At 37.7% G+C, this 20,557-nt stretch overlaps 1 long non-coding RNA gene across 1 annotated transcript in view; it reads left to right on the forward strand.

The window, feature by feature from the left end:
- The window catches only part of LOC103162843, a 36,983-nt gene extending 30,821 nt beyond the window's left edge, over positions 1–6,162 (forward strand). Inside the window, exon 3 of the long non-coding RNA XR_003485223.2 lies at positions 4,885–6,162. This is a non-coding gene — a long non-coding RNA (uncharacterized LOC103162843). The remainder of the gene's footprint in view (positions 1–4,884) is intronic.
- The last annotated feature ends 14,395 nt before the right edge of the window (positions 6,163–20,557 follow it).

The raw sequence follows: 20,557 nt of genomic DNA on the forward strand, positions 1-20,557 counted from the left end.
AATGTTTGTACTACTGGTGTTATGTTCAGAAAGCAGTCTCCTGTACCAATTTCTTCAAGGGTATCACCTACCTTCTCTTCCAGGAGGTTCAGTGTGGTTGAATTTATGTTGAGGTCTTTGATCCATTTTGATTTAAGTTTTGTGCATGGCATAGATATGGATCTATCTGCAATCTTCTACATGTCCGAATCCAGTTATGCCAACACCATCTGTTGAAGATGCTTTCTTTATTCCATTGTATATCTGCCATCTTTGTCAAAAATCAGGTGTTCATAGGTACATGGGTTAGTATCAGGGTTTTCAGTTAGATTCCATAGGTCAACCTGTCTAAATTTGTGCCAATATCAAGCTGTTTGCAAGACTGTGGCTCTATAATAGAGCTTGAAGTCAGGGATGGTGATGCCTCAGGAAGTTCCTTTATTGTAAAGGATTGTTTTGGCTATCCTGAGTTTTTTGTTTTTCAATATTAAGTTGAGTACTGTTCTTTCAAGTTCTGTGAATAATTGCGTTGGGATTTTGAGGGGAAATGCATTGAATCTGTAGATTTCTTTTGGCAAGATTGCCATTTTTACTATGTTGATCCTACCTATCCAAGATCATGGGAGATCTTTCCATTTTCTGGTATATTCTTTAATTTCTTTCTTTAAAGACTCAAAGTTCTTACTATAAAGGTCTTTCTCATTTTTGGTTAGTGTTATCCCAAGATATTTTATGTTGTTTGTGGCTATTGTAAAGGGTGATGTTTCTCTGACTTCTTTCTCATTGCATTTATCATCTGTATATAGTAGGATTACTGATTTTTTTAGTTAATTTTGTATCCTGCTATTTTGCTGAAGGTATTTATCAGCTGTAGAAGTTCCCTGGTAGAATTTTTCAGGTCACTTATGTAAACTGTCATATCCTTTGCAAATAGTGAAATTTTGACTTCTTCCTTTCCAATTTGTATCCCCTTGATCTCCTTTTGTCGTATTATTGCTCTAGCTATAACTTCAAGTACAATATTGAAGACATACGGAAAGAGTGGACAGCCTTGTCTTGTTCCTGATTTTAGAGGAATCACCTTGAATTTTTCTCCATTTATTTTGATGTTGGCTGTTCCTTTGCTGTATATTGCTTTGATCATGTTTAAGTGTTCCTGTTATTCCTGATCTCTCCAAAACCTTTATCATGAAGGCATGTTGAATTTTGTCAAAGGCTTTTTCAGCATCTAGTGAGATGGTCATGTGGTTTTTCCTTTTAGTTTGTTTATATGGTGGATTTACATTGAAGGATTTTCATATGTTGAACCATCCCTGCAATCCTGGGATAAAGCCAACTTGATCATAATGGATGATATATCTGATGTGTATTTGGATTCCATTTGCCAGCATTTTGTTGTATATTTTTGCATTGATGTTCATGAGGAATATTGGTCTGTAATTCTCTTTTTTCATTGTGACTCTATGTGGCTTGGATACCAAGGTAATTGTAGCCTCATAGAAAGAGCTTGGCAATGTCCCTTCTGTAGGTTTGGTGTTTTGATTATTATGTGTCGAGGGGACTTCTTTTTTGTGGTCCAGTCTGTTTGGTGTTCTGCAAGCTTCTTGTACTTTCATAGGCATATCCTTCTGTAGGTTGGGAAGTTTTCTTCTATGATTTTGTTGAATATGTTTTCTGTACTTTGAGCTGAATTTCTTCACCTTTTGCCATACCTATTATTCTTAGGTTTCACAGTGTCCCATATTTCCTGGATATTTTGTGTTAGGTATTTGTTGGACTTGAGATTTTCTTTGGTCAATGACTGTATATCCTCTAATGAGTCTTCAACTGAGATTCTCAACTGAGAATCTCTCTTCCATCTCTTGTACTGTATTGGTTATGCTTACATCAGAGGTTCTGGATCATTTATCTAGTTTTTCTATTTCCAGCATCATCTCATTCTATGTTTTCCTTATTGTTTCTCATTCTGCTTTCAAATGGTTAACTATTTAAATTGTTTCCTTTACTTGTTTGTTTGTTTTTTCTTGGCTTTCTTTAGATTCTTTAAGAGATTTGTTTATTTCTTGAATTTTTTTGTTTTGTCTTTTGCTCCATTTCATTTAATTTTTTGCTTGTTTTTTTTCTTCTATTTCTTTAAGGGATTTTCTTGTTTCCTCTTTAATGGTCTCTATCATCTTCATAAGATAATTTTTATGCTCCATCTCTTCTTCATCCTCTGCATTTGGGCTTTTCAGATCTTGCTGGTATGGAGTCCCTAGATTCTGGTGATGTCATATTAGTCTTTCTGTTATTCAGTTTGTTCCTAATCTGTTGTCTTCCATTCCATTCTTCTAGTGGGTGCAGCTGGGGTCTCTCCCTCTTTTAGGTGGCAAACAGAGGGCAGAGGGCAGAGGGCAGAGGGCAGAGGGCAGAGTGGGGACAAGGGTGATGTGCATCAGGACTCAGGGTGGGACTTCAGGTGTGGTCAGATCCACTCTTGTCAAGGGGGAGGGTAAGGAAAAATCAAGCAGGGGGTTATGGGGAAGGTTGGGGGCAGAGCAGCACCCAGACTCCCTTCAGGCAGCAGGTCGCACTTTTTAATGGGCATGTTGCTTATTTTTTCACTTATCCATCTTAATAAGTGGCTGTAGCTTATCTTTATGTCAGAAATGAACAAAAACAATGATTCCCTTACAATCTTCCTAAGTGACCTTCAAATGTATTCATCTGTCACTGTACTACACTCCATTACATTGACAATATTATAGTGTCTAAATTGGGTGACTAACATTATTGAAAGTTACTGTCATGTATGTATACACACACACACAAACACACACACACACACACACACACACATATATATATATATATATATATATATATATTATATATATATTCATATATATATATGAATACATAGAAACTAAAAAACACAAATCCATAGGGTGCAACCTGCATAGTAGACAACAGTCTGCAAACATTAAAAACATTGATATTACCTCCAATGTGAATAGTCCCATTAATTACCCTTGACACAATTATTTCTGCCTGTTCTCCAGTATTAAAGTTTGAGTCTGGGGCATTCCTACAGGTTTAAGTACCTGAACACTTGCCAGGTGGTGGAAATATTTGGGGAGATTATCGAAACTTTGAGCCTACTTTGCAGGTTGCATCTACTTGTAATCTCATCTGGATTATTAGCAAGCTCCTGCTACTCCAAAACAGACCACACTAGCTACCATGCTTGTCTTGCCATTACATGGGTAGAACCCCCTTAAAGTGAGCCCAAATAAACCCATCCTATCTCAAATAAATTGTGTCAAGAGTTCTGTCACACTTTTGCTGAAATCAACTAGCACAGCAGGCCTCTGTGGCTTTCTGAGATATACTGAAGAAGATTTGCTGCCCATAGTAGAAGCCCTTTGTAAACTGGAAACCAGGTCTAGGAACATCTCTTTGTTTAATTCTTCTCATTCTTCCAGAATCTTTGTGAAATTTCCTAAATCTCCTTTAAAGAAGGAATGAAAGGACTCAGGTTGCGCAAAGGAGAAAGAGAAGAGAGGTGCAGGAGGGGTAAATGTTAGCAAGATACATGAAATACTTGAAAGAACATGTCTTGTGAAGCCTACCACCAGGTAAAAAAATACACAACAACAAGTCAAAATGAAAACTCACCTGCATTTTTATATATAATTTTTTAAATAGCAATCAAACACTGGTGACATTATAGTTCTGAATGCTAGCTGCTCAAAATGTAATTCCCTGGGTCCCAAATCAAAGCATCCACAGGCTTCACTCTCCTCAGAAAGCACTAGAGGAATGTTCACCTGCTTGATCCTTGGTGTCTCTTCTTTTTTCATTTTTTATTTGAATTAGAAACAAGATTGATTTACATGACAATCCCAGTTCCCTTCTTCCTCCCGTCCTTCCCTACAACCCCCCAAATAAAACCCTACCTATCACATACCCTTTCTTCTACTCTTCACCTGACTCAACATTTCTGCTCCCTCATGACCTCTGCATCCTTCCACTTCTTATCCTTAAGACCAGCAGTAGACAGTATAGACTTTAACACACTGTCATAGAAACAGTTATAAACATAACTCCATCTCAAACTTTATTCACCCTTGTCATGCAACAGAAGACATCTATCACCTCCTAGGACTAGACACAGGCACATTCAAAGGACAATATTTGATGTACCATCTATTACTTCCCCTTGACCTCATTTTTCCTTGCAAAGGAATTCTGTTTAGTATCCTTGGTTGTTCTCTAAATCTTTACAGTAGCAACTATTTTCTACTGGATTCAGAAGATAAAAATGAACATGTATGGCTCACTTCCCTCTACATTTTCCCTTAGGTTTCTTATGTGCAGATTATGGATTGTAAACTTCCCTAATGATACCTGTGAATGTAGGGAACTGAGATAGAGGATGCCTTTAGGCCTGTAGAAGCGAGAAAAAGTCATCAAGTCCCTTGGATCCAGAGTTACAGCAGGTTATAAGTTGTCTAACATGGCTGTCATGGGTGTTAGGAACTGAATTTGGATCCTCTGCAAGATCAGTAAATCCTCTTAAACACTTAGCAATTTCTCTAGCTCTCATTTAATTTTATGAATTCATTATTTAGAAAGAAATGTAGGTGACTTCTATAGGGGAAAAGGGATAGTAACTATAAAAGTATCCCTAGTAGAAATTTTTTTTTTCACTTTGAAGTTACTTATCACCTAAGCCTATTTTCTAGATCAATTTCCTTGGAGGAGGCTCACTCAAATTTGGAACAGAAACAAATTCTGGCATCATTACTTGGGTTTTACTTTTCTCTTGGCATCTTTGTGATCTGACAGTCGTGATTCAGGCTGTTTGTTCTGATTTCTTAAGAAATATTGCTAATATTTCTTTCCCATTTCTTTCCACAACAGGTCAAAACTCTGTGGAGTTTACTCCTAGAGTAGAAGAATTATCTGATGTTCTTTTCCTCTGGCTGGGCTTCCTGTGAAGATTCCTTTGTAACACATTTTCTCAATTAAAAGAGGAGAGAGAGTGGGAGCTTATGGGCCAGCTGGACTACACTCTACAGAGCTGCTTGGTTTCCTTGGAATTCCCCCAGAGATTTCATCCAGTGGTTCTCTTCTTCCTTCGTGTTTTCAACATTCAGCATTCTTCATCTAATCCATAGAAATGTTATGATACATGTCATTAGATAGTCCAGGTGGCTTCTTGGCTTCTCCAACGCTGTTCTTTTGGTCATTTCTTTGGGTTTCTCAACCAACATCTGTCCACACCACCTTAGATCTTACTATAGGAAGCCATGACATTTTTCAGCATCTTCCTTTGCCTTTGCTCCTATGGTCTCTGAGGTACATCTTTTAAGAAATCTATATTGTGTGTGAATTTGACATCAATACTGTAACATGGCTAGACCTCTGGGAGTTTCTGTCCTTAATCTGTGCTTTCAGTTTTACAACTTCCTGTCATCCTCAAAATAATATCATGATCATTGTTACCCAGAAGTTTCCCAGATATGTTATCAAAAGACCTTACTTCTCCTGGGCCCTTTGCTCCTGATGGACATGTCTCTGCTTTACATTCTCTGTCAGAATTGAAGATGGTATGTGTTGGCTTGGTTTTTGGCTGGCTCTCTGCAATCTCCAGAGCTTTGTGAACCAGCTTTTCTGACATGCCTTTTGGTTGCCGAATAGTCATGACTGTCTTCAACACACTTGCCTTGAACATTTATACCTAATGGATTTTACAAAGTAAAATATCTGAAATGCTTTCCTTGGCTTCTTTCTAGAAAAGAGATGTGCAGTTGCGTAAATCATGCCTTTCGTCCTCTGAAGCATCATCTATCCTCTGGGTGTTATGGTAACTACCATCGTCAAAGCCTACATTGCATAGAGCCTTAAGACTTTCCTGTATTTTAAAGGCAAAAGAGAGGAAGTGAGGTATCTACTTTCCTCTTCTGAAATGTGTTTAGACATCACTGTATGACCATGACTCTGGGAAATGAATTGTCAAATATACAAGAAAATCTTGCATAACCATGTTCATTGATATACCAGTCAAAAGAGTCATAATCTGGAATTATCTTGGGGTCAACAGCAGCAAAGTAGATGAACCAAAATGCTTCACATGTACAACAGAACTTTCTGTATCTATAAAGAAAAATATAGTTGTGACCTTGGCAGGAAAACAAATGAAGTAGGTGGTCAATAAATGAAATAACACTCCAGAAACACAAACACTGAATGTTTTATTTTGTGTAGAAAATCCGGATTTACATTTAGATACATGTTTTGTAAATAAGTACAACATGAAATCACAAAGAAAACTATGAGAAGGGGAGATAGACATAAAGGTAGGGGAGAGGTAAACAAGAGGAGAAAAAGAAATATGTAAAACCTGGATACAGAAAGGAAGACACTTTAGGGGATGGAAGGGAACAAAAAATGGAGGAAAGGAGGAGAAAGGGGAAGGAAATTGGGGTATAGAAACAAGTAAGAACAAAACATAAAAAGGTATATACACATGAAATGCATAGCAAACCCTAGCATTTTTTATGCTAAATTTAAAACCCAATTATAATAAAAGAAAGACAGGAAATGAGATGCTGCATATTTCCTGAGACTGATGTTGCTTTCTACTCCTCTCCATGTTTGCTGCTGAACAAAGGAAGCTGCTGAGTCAGTAAAACAAGGCAGTTCACTTTCCATGAAAATGCTACTGGCATCCTGAAACTCTAAAGAAGTCTGTTGTTACTGAGAGTATCAAAGACAACACTGTCCTTCAGTGACTTCTCTCATTCAGGGAAATCCTACACCCTGTTAAAAGCACAGAATCTTGAGTGCAGGCTGCTTTCCATTTCCTTCTGTTCATCACAAAGACTCTCTCTTCTCCTAAGTGGAAATTTACAATGCTCCTGGATGAACAGGTGATAATAAATACATGTGAAGTCATGTGGAGCCTTGGGTATTTGCAGATTCTGTCACTATACCCTGGTTGAGGGAGGCTTCTCACAGAATACTCTCAGTATCTTCCTTTTTAAAAAAAAACTGTCAGGTCACACTCATAGCTGGCTGATTCAGGTGAGCTACTGGGAGAGTCACATAGGGATTGTTGTTCATTATAAGTATATACTTATTCAGACTTTCCCTCTTGCTCCCTCTGAAGTTTTTAGATTTATGATTTATATACTTCATCCCATGACTGATGATAACATTGTGAGCTTTTTTGTGCTTTAATGACGAGATTTCTTTGTTTTCAAAATCAGCTAAGGCCTGTCTCTAATTCTTGATGTTTTTCAGGCATCAACCATCCATGCATAGTTATCTGAACAGTATCTGATCTCACATATTCTCCATGCAGTGATTTCATCTGCATCTCCAATCACTGCTCTCAATCATGTGTATAGCATCATCACCATTAGCATGGCAAGAGATGGTACTTTTGATACTTATACATGCTTAAAGGTGACATTTATGACATATCCCTTAAAATCAGGCCCTATCACTTCAAAGAGATCCATCTCAGAATCCAGAGGACACTAATCCTTTATTATTATATTCCTTTATATCATTGCTCTAGATTCTGCTTTAGAACTGACAATGTCATTAGACATGCCATTTATTTCCCTAACTGACAATGTCATTAGACATGCCATTTCTTTCCCTAATAGTTCCAAACCCAGAGTCTCAAAAACTGGTTTTAAGCTCGTTCCTATGATGATCATGCAAAAGGGTATATTTATAAGGAGAAAAGGAATTGAAAACTGTTTCTTGAATATCTGTCAGTGAGGTAAGTGAAGACTCATTATATGAGTAGACTCTGGACTCAACAGAAAGCAGCAGAATCCTAATTCTTTCTGTATAAAGTTTCTTGAGAATCATGGAAAGAGACAAAGAGGATGAAGAGGTATTTGTGAAACCCTTCCCCACCTTCCTTTGGTGGTATTAGTAATTTGATGAGTCATGGTTTATATTATCTATGTTTAAGATGGTTATTCGTGGAACATCAGGTTGGACTTTCCCATAATTCCTCATAACCAAAATTCTACAGCTGGGTCTTCTGTTCCAGAAGGTGCAGCTTCTTGTAGAATGCCACCAGTCCATCTTTTTGAAAAATGTATGTGGCTTGTAGAATATGGTCTACAAAACCATGTAATTTTCTAGCTAACCTTATCTAGTTCCTTTATCCCAATGTTGCTTTGTTCAACAACATATGCATTTGGGGGGTTCGAGTCTGTTCCTGTGAGGTTCACAATGCAGAGCTTTCCTGGGTCTTCACTTGGCTGGCTATTGGCAACAGTCTCCACACTGGCGACTGGTCCATGTTGCACCTTTGTGCGGGAACCTAGAAATATCCTGGTAACATGCGAAAAGATGCTTCTTTTCTTTGTTATAAACCTGTGCACACACTTTCTCTCCTTTCCACCATCAATCCCCTATCCCATCCCCTTTCTGCTCCCCAGGGAGGGTGGGCCTTCCATGGGGGATCATAAAAGTGTGTCTGATCATTTGGAAAAGAAACTCCCCCATGTGTCCAGGCTGAGAGAGAATCCTTCTATATGGAATGGGATCCCAAAGTCCATGCACATAATAGGGATAAATACTGATCCACTACCAGAGGCCTCATAGATTACCCAGGCCTCCTAACTGACACCCACATTCAGGGGGTCTGTATTGGCCCAGTGCTGATTTCCCAGGCATCAGTCTGGGGTCCATGAGCTCCCCCTTGTTCTGTGAGTTTCTCCAGCCTGGTCTTGACTCTTTGCTCAATACTCCTCCCTATCTATTACTGGATTCCACGAGTTCAGCTAAGTTTTTAGTTGTGGGTGTTTGCTTCTGCTTCCATCAGCTACTGGATGAAGGCTCTATGATAGCATATAAGGTAGTCATCAATCCCATTATCAGGAAGGGCATTTAAGGTAGCCTCTCTTCTATTGCTGAGATTGTTTGTTGGAGTCATCCTTGTAGATCTCTGAACATTTCCCTAGGGCCAGATTTCTCTTTAAACCTATAATAGCTCCCTCTATTATGGTATCACTTTTATTGCTTTCATCTACTCTTCTCACAAGTGAATCTTTCTGCTCCCTCATGTCCTCTTCTCCCCTCCTATTCTCCCCTTCTCTTTTTCCTAATTCCCTCTTCCATCCCCCATGCTCTCAATTAGCTCAGCAGACCTTTTCCCTTTCCCCTTCTTCTGGAGGACCATGTATGTCTCTCTTAGGGTCCTCCTTGTTTCCTTGCTTCTCTGGCTGTGTGGATAGTAGGCTAGTATTCCATTGCCCTATGTCTAAATTCCATATATGAGTGAGGACATACCATGTTTTTCTTTTTGTGATTGGGTTACCTCACTCAGAATGGTTTCTTTTAGTTCCACCCATTTGCCTGCGAATTTCAAGATTCCATTGTTTTTTTTCCCTCACTGAGTAGTACTCAATTGTGTAAATGTATCAAAATTTCTTTATCAGTTCTTCACTTGTGGGGCATCTAGGTTGCTTCCAGCTTCTGGCTATTACAAATAGTGCTGCTATGAACATGGTTGAACAGATGACCTTGTTGTATGAATGTGCTTCTTTTGGGTATATGCCTAAGAGTAGAATTGCTGAATCTTGTGGTAGACTGATCCCCATTTTCCACAGAAAATGCCATACTGATTTCCAAAGTGGCTGTACTAGTTTGCAATCCCACCAGCAGTGGAGGAGTGTCTTTCTCTACATCCTCTACTGCATAAACTGTCATTGGTGTTTTTTATTTTGGCCATTCTGACAGGAATAAGATGGTATCTTAGAGCTTTTCTTTATTTGCATTTCCCTGATGACTAAGGATTTGAGCACTTTAAGTGTCTCTATTGAGAATTATCTATTTAGTTCTGTACCCCACTTTTAATTCAATTATTTGGTGTTTTGGTGACAAGCTTCTTGAGTTCTTTGTATATTTTTGAAATCAGCCCTCTGTCAGATGTGGGGATGGCAATATCTTTTCCCATTCTGTTGGCTGCCTTTGCTGATCTTGTTGCCTGTGTCCTTTTCCTTACAGAAGCTTCTCAGATTCAGGACGTCCCATTTATTAATTGTTGATCTCAGTGACTGTGCAACCTGTGTAATGTTCACAAAGCAGTCTAATGTACCAATTTTTTAAAGGGTACCTCCCACTTTCTCTTCTAAGTTATGTTGAGATCTTTGATCCATTTGTACTTAAGTTTGGTGTATGGTGATAGATATGGATGTATCTGCAGTCTTCTATACACCAGCTTCCAGTTATGCCAGGACAACTTGTTGAAGACGATGTCTATTTTCTATTGCATAACTTTAGTTTCTTTGTCAAAAACCAAGTGTTTGTAGGTGTGTGAGTCCATGTCAGTGTTTCAATTCTACTCCATTGTTCTACTTGTTTATATTTGTGTCAATACCAAGCTGTTTGCAGGACCCTACCTCTGTAATAGAGCTTGAAGTCAGAGATGCTGATGCCTCTGGAGGTTCCTTTATTGTACAGGTTTGTTTTGTCTATCAGGGGTCTTTTGTTTTTCCATATAAAGTTGATTACTGTTCTTTCATGGTCTGCAAAGAATTTTGCTAGGATTTTGATGGGGATTGCATTGAACCTGTAGATAGCTTTTGGAAAAATTGCCATTTTTACTGTGTTGATTATTCCTATCCAAGAGAACTGGAGATCTTTTCATTTTCTGGTATCTTCTTTAATTTCTTTCTTTAAAGACTCAAAATTCTTGATATATAGGTCTTTCACTTGTTTGATTAGCATTCCCCCAAGATAGTGTGTGTTGTCCGTGGCTAGTGTAAAGGGTAATGACTTTCTGATTTCTTTCTAAGCCCATTTACCATCTATATGGAGTAGGGCTACTGACTCTTTGGAGTTAATCTTGTATCCTGTCACTTTGCTGAATGTGTTTATCAGCTGTAGGAGTTCCCTTGTAGCATTTTTCAGGGCACTTGTGTAAACTATCATATCATCTGCAAACAGTGAAAGGTTGTCTTCTTCTTTTCCAATTTGTATCCCCTTGATCTCCTTTTGTTGTCTTATTGCTCTAACTGGAACTTCAAATACAATATGTCAAGAGACATGGAGAGAGTTGACAACCTTCTCTTGTTCCTGATTTTAGAGGAATCGAGTTGAGTTACTCTCAGTTTACTTTGATGGTGGCTGTTGGTTTGATGTATATTGCTTTTATTATGTTTAGGTATGTTCCTGTTATCCCTGATCTCTCCAAAACCTTTATCATGAAGGGGTATTGCATTTTTTCAAAGGCTTTTTCAGGTTCTAGTGAGATGATGATGTGGTTTTTCTTTTTCAGTTTGTTTATATGTTGGATTTCATTAATGGATTTTTATATGTTGAATTATCCCTGTATCCTTGGGATGAAGCCTACTTGATCATGGTGGGTGATTTTTCTGAACACTTAGATTAAATTTGCCAGTATTTTATTGAGTATTTTTGCTTCAAACTTCATGAGAGACATTGGCCTGTTGTTCTCTTTCTTAGTTTTGTCTTATTGGGGCTTGGGTAGCAAGGAGTTTGTAGCCTGATAAAAAAAAGAGTTTAGCAATGACCCTTTTACTTATTTTGTGTGAAACATTTTGAGGAGAATTGGTACTAGCTGTTCTTTGAATTTCTGGTAGAATTCTGCACTGAAACCATCTGGCTCTGGGCTTTTTTGTTTGGGAGTCTTTTGACGACTGCTTCAATTTTGTTAGGGGTTATGTGTCTATTTAAGTTGCTTATCTGTTCTTGATTTAATTTTGGTAAGAGCTATCCATCCAGAAAATTGCCCATTTCCTTTAATTTTTTGAATTTTGTGGAGTACATATTTTCAAAATATATGTTCCTCATTTTATTTCTGACTTTGTTAATTTTCATGTTCTCTCCCTGCCTTTTGGTTAGTTTGGTTAAAGGTTTCTCTATCTTGTTGATTTGCCCAAAGAACCAACTGTTCATTACATTGATTCTGTGTATTGTTTTCCTAGTTTCTACTTTATTGATTTCAACCACCAATTTGATTATTTCCTGGTGTCTTCTCCCCCAGATTGAGTTTGCTTTTTTGTTCTAGAGCTTTCAGTTGTGCTGTTAATTGTCTAGTGTGACTATTCTCCAGTTTCTTCATGTGATTACTTAGTGCTATTAACTTTCCACTTAGCCCTGCTTTCAAAGTATCCCATAAATTTCTGTATGTTGTGTTTTCATTCTCATTGAATTCTAGGAAGTGTTTAATTTCTTTATTTCTTCCTTGACCCAGGAATGGTGCATTTGATCATTGTTCGATATCCATGAGGTATTAGGGTTTCTGCAATTTATGTTGTTGCTAAATACTAACTTTAAAGTATGGTGAGCTGATAAGATTCAGGGGGTTATTACAATGATTTTTGTACCTGTTTAGGTTTGCTATGTTCGCAAGTATATTGTCAATTTTAGAGAATGTTCCATTAGGTGCTGAGGAGAAGTATATTCTTTTGTGTTTGGGTGGAATGTTATATAGATGTTTGTTAAACCCTTTGTTTCTTTGTTAAGTTTCTGTCTAGTGGTCCTGTCTAGTGGAGAGGGTGGGGTGTTAATGTCTCCCACTATAAGTGTGTGAAATCTTATGTGTGATTTGAGTTTTAGTAATGGTTCTTTTATGAGTGTGAGTGCCTTTGTATTTGGGCCATAGTCATTCAGAATTAAGACTTCACCCTGATGGATTTGTCCTTTGTTGAATATAAAATGACCTTCTTCATCTCTTTTTATTAAATTTAGTTTAAAATCTAATTTGTTAGGTATTAGGATTGTTATACCAGCTTCTTTCTTGGGTCCACTTGATTGAAAAATCTTTTCTCAACCCTTAACTCTGAGGTACTGTATGTCTTTGAAGTTGAAGTGTGTTTGTCATATTCAGCAGAAGGATGGATTCTGTCTTGGTATCCAATCTGTTAGCCTGTGTCTTTTCATAGGCTAGTTAAGACCATTAATATTATTGCTTATGTTTTTGTGAGTGTAGTTAACTTCCTTGGGTTGGAGTTTTCCTTCCAGAAGTTTCTGTAGGGCTGGAATAGTGAATAAGTACTATTTAAATCTTGTTTTGTCGTGCAATATCTTGTTTTCTCCATCTATAGTGATTGAAGGCTTTGCTGGATACAGTAGTCTGAACTAGCATCCATTGTCATTGTCTCTTAGTGTTGGTAGAATATCTATCCAGGACTGTCTGGCTTTGTGAGTTTCCATGGAGAAGTCAGGTGTAATTCTGATAGGCTTTCCTATATGTTACTTGACTTTTTTCCTTAGCTGCTCTTAATATTCATTCTTTATTCTGTACATTTGTGGTTCTGATTATCATGTTGCAAAGGGAATTTTGTGGTCAGCTCTATTTTGTATTCTGTAAGCTTCTTGTACTTTAATTTTCATGGCTTTCTTTAGGTTGGGAAAGTTTTCTTCTATGATTTTGTTGAATATGTTTTCTGCACCTTTGAGGTGGGTTTCTTCACCTTCTTATATACCTATTATTCTTAGGTTTGGTCTTTTTATGGTGTCTCACATTTCCTGGATATTTTGTGTTGGGGATTTGTTGGACTTGAGATTTTCTTTTGTCGATGAATCTATTTCTCCCAGTGTATCTTCAATGCCAGAGATTCTCTCTTCCATCTCTTGTATTCTGTTGCTTGCATCTATAGTTCCTGATTATTTACCCAGCTTTTCTATTTCCAGCATTTCCTCAGACTGTGATTTTTTTATTGTCTCTATTTCTGCTTTCAAACATTGCACTATTGTAATTGTTCCTTACAATTTTTGTTTGTCTTTTTCCCCATTTCTTGAATTTTTGTTTTTCCATTCCTTTGTGGGATTTTTCTAATATCCTCTTTGAGGGTCTCTATCATCTTCATAAGCTATCTTTTGGCTCATTCTCTTCTGCTACATCTGTGTTGGGATATTCAAGTTTTGCTACTGTGGAGTTCCTACACTCTGTTGGCATCATATTGATCTTTCTGTTGTTGACTGTGTTCATATACTGTCGTCTTCCCATCCCTTCTTCCAGTGGGTACTGGTGGAGTCTCTCTCTCTCATGGTGGATATAGTACCCAAGTTCACTTTTGGTGGGTGCAAGCAGGTCCAATATTCCAATGGCTGTCTTCCTCCTATGGATGGAGTCAGGACTAGCACCAAGATGCTGGCAGACTCTGGATGTGCTGGAGCATGTGGTCAGTTTCAGGGTGCAGTCCCCAGGCCTCAGGAAGCTATGACAAATTAATATATTTAATCTATTAACACACATGCTAGAGACTAACATGGTATTTCACTTCTTGAAAGTAACCAAACAGATCTTAAATATCCTCTAAAAATATTTTTTTGTTTTTTTGAAACAGGGTTTCTCTGTGTAGCTTTGGAGCCTATCTTGGCACTCTCTCTGGAGACCAGGCTGGCCTCAAACTCACAGAGATCTGCCTGCCTCTGCCTCCTGAGTGCTGGGATTAAAGGCATGTGCCTCCAACGCCAGGCCCTCTGCTAAAATTAATGTTACCCAAACATCATTTAATAAACAAGAGTCTTTGGCACAAAAATATAGCAACACAATATTGAGGAGAAAATACAGAAGGAGTAGTTGAGCAAGCATGACAAGAGATAGTGATTATAATAGTAGAGAATTTTTGTTGATGGCATTAAGTGTTAAAAGTCATCTGCAAGCATGTCCCTTACTTCATGTAATTTTTTGCTCTTCAGAAAGAGAACTCAGCACATACTCCTTTGTTTTACAAAGTACTTGATGAATTTTATAAACTAAAGCCCACAGATACAATCTACAATTTCAGTTTAAGCACTGATATCTGCAGGCAAAAGTATATGAAAATTATCTCTATTAGTTTTTTAGTTGTGTATAAGATTTGCTAGTGTCAAGCAGCACGCAATTACGAACTGAAATTTCTTATCATTAGAAATCTGTTTAAGGGTTAGTAAACATGCAACATGGGTGTATATGAGTGGCTCATGCTCACCAGAAATTTGGGATCTCTCTTGAGCTCTTTCCGATAATTGGAACTGTTTCTTTCCTCATAACTGGAGACACAGATATCATTTTTTTTTCCTGGAAGGTTGTTAGTCAGTCACTCCCAGTTCCCTGGGAGCAAATTTTGCTGATCATATCAAACTAAGTCACTTCTATAATAGTGGCAAGGTCTAGGGAACATCACAGAAGAAGCAGAGGCAATGGTAAGATCCAGGGAACATCGAGTACTATGAGGCTCTGTCTTTTGGAATGAAGGGTTGTTACATTCACAAACACAAAGCAGCTGGGATTACCGGGAAAAGACCTGAACACACACACACACACAAAAAAAAAAAAAAAAAAAAAAAAAAAAAAAAAACATAGGAAAGTAGAAGACAGAGTGACGAGGAAGAAGAAACAGGTCAACGGGAGGATATTTGGTGCAGATAAAAGAGTAATGGGAGCAAATACAATCAAAATACATTGTATACCTATGTGAAATTGCCAAGACAAAAGAAATATACATATAGATAAATACAGAAATTTTAAAAAGTACAAAACACCATGCTAATGCCACTCCATTCTTCTGAGATAGTTTCCTGCATCATGTGTACATTGTATTCTAGGGTTTTCTAGAGTCATAGAAAAATCAGAATACTAGAAACATTGTGAATGGAGGACATCAGTCCTCCCTTGGTCTGAAGAAGGTTTCACCAATCCTACTTAATAACTTCATGTCATTGGAATACTAACGTTTTCTCCCAATGTAGGCTGGCACTCACCACTAACTATAAAGAGCTGAATGGAGACTCTTAGACCCACTTCTGCTGTCTCTTCCTAAGAACATCATTACTAATCCAAGGAGCCACTAATGGGGTTTAAAGTTACAATGTTACAATGACTGTTACAGAGTAATACAGTCTTTAAGATGCACTTCTGGGGCTTCTAATCCTCTCAGTAACACAGTAAATATAATGAACATAAAAATGATCTTTGCAGCTGTTGTGTTTGTCAGTAAAAATAATAAACCCCTCATTCTACAGAAGTCCTGGCAGCATCTGGCACTTAGGATTCACCTAATTTAATCATATTGAGTTTCAGCATTTACCATCTTACAAGCTTTGTTTACTGACTTTCAGGGTTTTTATGAAATTATACTATATACAAATGTAGATAGCATGGACCTGGTGTCCTCACTCTACGGGCTCCCTGCTCTAAACATGAATAAAAGCTACAATCAGTACACCCTTAAAATTTTCAAGGAAATTTTGATTTCTACCACAATGTATGTAACAAAATTAATATACATTCTCAGTCTTTTTCTACATATACTATCTTTGTTATACCACAGACTGAGAGTTGCTCAAAAAAGTCACCCATGATATTTTCAGCTTCTTTTTATCCAAAATATTTAAACACAAACACACACACACACACACACACACACACACACACACACACACACACACACACACAAACACACACACGCCACAACATATATCTTGAATCAGGATTTCAGAATACTTGATTCTAATTGATCACAATCCCCAGATTTTGATTCCAAAAGGAAAGTAAGACATGATTTATGTAGCTGATAGTCCACTGAATTTTTTCCAGAAATAATGAAAATTTATTTATTCTGTCTGGGTTCCTCATTTGTATATTGACTAGGGCACAAATTGCTACTTCTTACAACATCGGAAATGGTAAGGTAGGACAGGCTTTTACATCCTGAGTTTGAATAATATCTAGGCATCATTACTTAATATCAAATTCTATTTAGATACATAACATCTAAGAAATATTCAAATGTTAAAAAGTAAATGCATATTTAAATTTTTATTAACTTTACAAGCTTTTGTTCTATTAAAAATGTCATTTGATCAAAGGAGTTTGTTTTCTGAGATTGCACAGGCTAACATGAAAGGATGGAATGAAAGTAGTGGATCATACAGATCACAAAGCTTTGAAGAAGGATTGGGTAAAGAGGGTGGTGGCCTCTCTTTATTCTCACTCTCTCCAAAGTATATTGGCTGAGAATTGTTGAGCACAGACAAAGTTTCTATTGTAGACATTGTTTTATAGTAATGTCCTTCGGCATAGAACCTTCCATCTTGAAAGGAAGGCTATTTGAACAACAGGATGTTAAAGGGCAAATGAAACAACAGATATTATAAGCAGAGATGAAATATTCCATTCCACGGGAAAGCTTTTTTAAGTTCAGCAAGTTAACAACTCAATAGCTTCAGGAAGTTCCTGAAACTGACTATATGCATTCACTAGGATCACCTACCTCCAGTATATATAAGCAGTAAGTATTTGTAAGAGATGTTCTCAAATAATTTGAGATACCTGGGAGAGGTAGAGACAGCTGAACTATCAGGAATAGGTTTGAACCAAGTGATCAACCTACAAAGAACACTCTTCAGCTTATTGATCTGTGTGCAGGTTGTACTTTCACTTCATGTTTCCTGCTTTCATGAACTTCCAGGGTAGGAGTTATTGACACATCTGGCTTTGACTTATTTCTGTTCCTCTAAGTAATCTCTTACACATACTATTGCAAGTAACCCCATAAACCTCATTGATTCGCCGTGTTGTACTTTGGCATATCTATTCATTGGAATGTACAAAACTCCCTTTCTGGTTGAGTGGACAGGTGTTTTGCATTTCCATAGGAAAGGTTTGTCATAAAACACTCTTATTAACACACAAATCACAGATTTTATACTCTTTATGGCAAGACTGGAGAACACATACCCAGCAAACAGCAGCTTTAATATTTGATAGAGATATATGCAATGGCCACCCACCATATGTGGCTACTCCCTACAGAAGCCAGTAAGTCCCATGAGAAAGCCACTAACTCAATTTAATGCAGGGACAAATATAACTTTAATAAACCACTTTTTGCCTACAGCTACAAATCCAAGAATAATGATCATCTTATTATCATAAATTTTACAGAACTGCAAAGTCAAAATTATTTGTTTCATTGTAGCATGAGTGCATTCAAAAGTCAGGAGGCATACAACAGAGTGAAACAGGAATGGAGAAGGCACAACAATGTATGTCTGGCCTGCCAGGCATTTCTCAGATACTTTACTGCCCAACAGAAGCAATTTCCTCCCTCATTTAAGATTTGTTATGCTTCATCATCTTAGAATGAGGGAATGAAGAGAGCCCTGAAGCTGGCTATTAAATGACAGAAGCTCAAAGAGCAATGCAGTAATAGTGTCCCCTCCTCCATAAGGTACATAGAATGTTCTATACTCCAGGCTTTGAAGAGTTAGACACTACTACCTATGAAAAATTACAGAAGGAAAATGTGGTCTTTAATTGCTTTGTCATGATGTCTATCATTAGATTCAAATAATTATATCAATAGGAAGTGGTAGATTTCTTAAATATGTCCTCAGCCTCACTAAGTCAAGACTATGAATGAAGTAGGACCTGGAAATAGAATGGGATATCTAGGGGCTTATACTCCTTATGGGGATACTGGCCCTGGCCACTTTTGTACAAATAAATTTGAAGTTCGGCTGGTGTGATAACTGTTACTAATGTGCTTACCATGCAAGTCTGAGAACATGTGTTCAACTTCAAGAAACATATGAAAGAGCCACGTGTGGTGACAAACAATTGTAATACCAGTGACTGGAAGGACTTAGACAATTCCTTGGGTTTGCTGGCCAGATAGCCTAGCATAGTCAGTAAACTCTAGACCAATGGAGAGCCAGACTCACAAAAAATGTGGACAACATCTGAAAAACAACACTTGAGATTGTTCTCTGGCCTCCATATACATGTATGAACATACATACAAACAGACTGACAAGCATTCAGGTACACATAAAAATCATCATAGATTCAACAGGATGGTGTTACCACATCATGCCGCTTTCCATAAGGTTTCTGCTCTCTTGTGTTGCTTTTCAAAATTTACTGTGGGCTAACCTAGAGACAGTTGTGTATAAAATGATGCTTCAGCAATGTCTGAAATAATCTTCCAGAAAGTCTTAAGACATCATGTGAGGTTACAAAGTATCCCAGACACCATAAAATTGGATTGCTTAGAGACTACATGCATAGAGAATGGAAGAAGCCTGATGCCCTGCTACACCAGAGATGTCCAGAGAGGATGCCCACTGCATTTCCACACTGCAACCACAGGGAAATAATGTGCCACTCACTGAGCATAAACATCTAACCTAGTATAGTAAGCAATTTGCATTGTAGGTGTTTTAATAACTAGCAAGAATAATTTGACTAGAAGTTGTCACCATTATTTTTGTTTGTTGGTTGGTTGCGGTTTTATTTTATTTATTTTTATTTTTTTTCATTTCTAACTACAGTTGTGGTAAGTCCAATCTTTTAAAAAGTTTCCTGTACTTTCTTTCTGTCTGCCCCAGTGCCCTCTGCCCTCTTTTCCCTTCTCTCTCTCTCTCTCTCTCTCTCTCTATATATATATATATATATATATATATATGAGATATATATATATCTCATGCAGAAAATCAAACCTGGACCTCACCAGGAGAGTGCTATACTGAGCCAAACTCCTAGCCTTGTTACCACATCTTCATCCATCCACCTTTTGTAGAACATTTTGACTTAACATAAGATCATTTATGTACACACAGCAGACTAGGATAAGACTGGTAAGAATGCTTATCCTTTATAATATTGGATTTGGAGATGAAAGCAGCAGTCAAATATGAACTTCACTATAAGCATATTAGTCAGGGTAAAGAAACAGATAACTGAAAGAATGAACATATATTATGAAAGAGATTTATTTCTGTGGTTTATTTGGCAGGGGCTAAATAACCTAAGAGGGGTCATCTGTTTGTTGGAGAGACAGAACTGAGAAATGCTCATGATACAAGGTTGGATGCAGCCACAGTAACAATCAGGTATTGACTGCCTGGAGGATCCCTAGAGAGCTCTTCATCTTTAATCTACTTCGGAAGGCTCAACAAGCTGCCTTCAATGTCAGGAAAGAATAACATAATCAACATTAAAGCACTCAACAGCCAACAGTGAACAAGGGAAGACAAAGCAATCAGATTTGGACCTCTTATATCATGGTCACCACTACACAGAACCACCTAATCATGGGTGGGAGTTGGTGACTTTGCCCTCTTTAGTTTTCCCTTCTATAAGTGCTCCTCTGACCCACCCATAGGTTATTCTCTTAGTTGACTGGAGATTCCATCAAGTTGACAATCAAGCTTAACCATCACACTTTTCAGCTTGTGTAGGTAAGTTAGAGAAAAGACATGTGAAGACACAGGTGCATATGGGAGGAGAGAAATTACACTCATTTCCCCATGTATGTGGGACTGCCCTTCTTTTTCCTAGAGATGGCCCTCTTTGGTGGGGAATTTAGTGTGTACACAGTTTGGATGGTGCAGATGTCATTCTCACACACTATAAGAGGCTGTGTGTACTGGTCAGTTTTTATCAACTTGACACAATGTAGGTCACCTGGGAAGAGGGGAACTCGGTTGATGAATTACCTCCATTAGATTGGCCTCTGGACATGTATCTAGGGCATTTGCTTGATAAATGATTATTGTTGGAGGGTCTTCTCCATTATAAGTAATTCCAGCCCTATGCAGGTAG

This window comes from Cricetulus griseus, chromosome 4 (genome assembly GCF_003668045.3).
Source record: "Cricetulus griseus strain 17A/GY chromosome 4, alternate assembly CriGri-PICRH-1.0, whole genome shotgun sequence".
NCBI classification, from domain to species: Eukaryota; Metazoa; Chordata; class Mammalia; order Rodentia; family Cricetidae; genus Cricetulus; species Cricetulus griseus.